Source organism: Cebus imitator, unplaced genomic scaffold, assembly GCF_001604975.1.
Source record: "Cebus imitator isolate Cc_AM_T3 unplaced genomic scaffold, Cebus_imitator-1.0 Scaffold793, whole genome shotgun sequence".
NCBI lineage: Eukaryota > Metazoa > Chordata > Mammalia > Primates > Cebidae > Cebus > Cebus imitator.
In genome coordinates this window covers 94,398-96,835 of record NW_016108108.1, presented here as the reverse complement: position 1 = coordinate 96,835, position 2,438 = coordinate 94,398, and the positions used below count along the sequence as shown (strand labels likewise).

General features: G+C 45.1%; 2 non-coding genes across 2 annotated transcripts; one reads left to right on the top strand and one right to left on the bottom strand.

Moving 5' to 3' along the window:
• Window positions 1–541: 541 nt before the first annotated feature.
• TRNAL-AAG lies at window positions 542–623 on the bottom strand. The gene has a single exon. It is a non-coding gene; the product is annotated as a tRNA-Leu (tRNA).
• Window positions 624–1,492: 869 nt separating this feature from the next.
• Window positions 1,493–1,565, top strand: TRNAM-CAU. Its single transcript has one exon. It is a non-coding gene; the product is annotated as a tRNA-Met (tRNA).
• Window positions 1,566–2,438: the final 873 nt, after the last annotated feature.

Here is a 2,438-nt window from a genome sequence, read left to right as displayed (position 1 = left end):
AATTTCGAAATAAAAGAAAAGGAAAAAGAAAAGAAAAAAATGTTTACTGTTTTAAGATGATATCAGAACCTCAAAAGCTAACTCCAACTGTGTTCAACTGAAAGGCAAAGGGGGAAAGACTCTAGTGTCTGGCGACTGTTTTGATTGTTAGTTTGTCTTTTTAGACTTATCGCATTTATCCCTTGGAGAAGACAATGGAAAATAGGGCAGATGAGCGTGCATGGCTTATTTATTCTTGAGTCTGGAGTTAAGAAGGTTGTACTTTTTTTCTTAGAATTGCCGGTGCTTGGTTCACAAATCTTGCAAAGTGAATAAAAACACATGAAGGCCACTGAAGGGAATAACTAGGGGAGGAGATACCTGAGCCCTTAAATCGAGAAACAGTTGGGCAGTGTTTGGGGGACTGTATTATCTGTGGCCCCTGCGAAAACAGAAGATAAATCTGCCTCACTTAGGAGACTGTGAGAACTGCCCACACGGGGCTTGGAATGGATTTCTAACAAAATGAGGAGGAGGAAAGAAAAAAAAAAAAAAAGCACCTTGGCAGCGGTGGGATTCGAACCCACGCCCCCGAAGAGACTGGAGCCTTAATCCAGCGCCTTAGACCGCTCGGCCACGCTACCGCCCGCCGAGTGCGGCACCGCTCGCACCTTCACCCAAGTGACCGTCGCGCCTTTCCAGTCCATTTATTCCCATTCTCACATCTCTATAAACCCTTCCCGCGGGCCCCTTCTTCAGCATTCCTCGCGTCTCAGCTCAGCCGGGAAAGCCTCTGATCCCCGACGCTTTGCTTCCTCTCAGCTCCCGGGTGGATCCTGGACAGGATGCTGCAGGTGCTGCAGGAGGGGACTCCTGCCCGGTTTGTCACCCACACAAGAAAAAGGGTCGCTGAGACCGAGAGCGCCAGAGGACGCCATGGGCTCCACATCCGCTTGGACTCCAGGGAGTAAGCCTCTAGGCTTCAGGAGTAAGCAGGTCCAGCCTTTGGTTTTAGCCTGTTGCTTGTAAGAAAAACGAGGAAAAAGTCCTAAGACCCCCTCCCCTCGCCCTTCTTCATCCATTTCAGGGGACGGAGCGTCTCCACGGAGCTCCATACGGAAGGCAGAGTGCACTCATGGTTTTTTGTCTTCCCTTCTTTTCAGAGGTGGTGCGTCTACGAAAGCCCTAATCATAGAGCGAGAGACTGCTGTTTCTGGCCCAGAAATGGGCTGAGAAATTCAGGGCCCCGGGCAGGAAGGAATTTTGCAAAGTCCAGACTCAATTGCCTTCGCGGCCCTTAAAGTCCCTTCGGGAAGGTCTGTGGGAGAACGAGTTTGGTTTGGGAGCTGGCCGTGCCTTGTACTAAGTAGTTTTGTCATCCAAAGTGTTTAGACGTGAATGAAGTAATAGTTCCGCCTTATTCTGAAACACTGTAATTCAGAGAATTTAAAACCGAATTAATGTCCCCCATAGTCATGTTGGTAGAGCCCTTGGTTAAGTGGGAGGGACAGTTGCCTCCTTAGCGCAGTAGGCAGCGCGTCAGTCTCATAATCTGAAGGTCCTGAGTTCGAACCTCAGAGGGGGCAACGTATCTGTTTTGCCGTTTTTCTTCCCCTTGATCCAAAATGAGTAAGACAACGACGGAAGCTGACAAATCCCTGTTTGTTTTTTTCTGTGCTTTCTCTGTAGAAAAGCATACAATATACCGGTAAGAAAAAAAATATAAGGAAATTCGTTTGATGAAACAGAAAGGGTAATTGCTGTTTAATAGAACTATGTTCAGTTACAAAACAGTGGTTTTCACTAAGAATTAAATTCTCCAAAATTATTCTCGTCTCCCCTCTCGTCCCACATACCAGTTGGAGATAGAGCTGATAGCATTTTCAATTTTTTTTTCAGATATGCTTGGCAATTGTCTTTGTTTTAAAAACATCAGGGTCAAGAAACTTACCTGTTTTAGGGTGCTGAGAGAAGGAGTGGGTGGAGGGTTGTATTAGGGGTGTGGAAGGTATAGAATAGGGCTTATCTAATTATCAATTACTGATTTGGTTATCTTTTACCATTCTTCTGGAATGGCTTACCACCAGGTTGCCACCAATAACATTCCACATGAAAAAAGAAAGAAACCAAAAAAACTAACGAAAAACTCTCCCTCCTCATTCTTATTGCATTGGAACTTTTCTCTCGCTTCCAGTGCTCTTGACTGGATCTAAGTTATCCAAACTACCAGATGCAGGAAGGGGCAAAAGGCAAACAAAAAGCGAAGACAGGCTGATATTTACAGTTAAGATAAACCCCTGACTCAAGTAATAATGAACAAGACTGATAATTAATGTTCTGCTCTTGAGTCCTACTATGTGCCAGGACAGAGTAGTAATTCAAAGCTGTGCTCCTATTAGTCCATTCCCTCTCAGCTTTTTTTTTTTTTTTTTTTTTTTTTTTGTAGGGATGGGATCTCA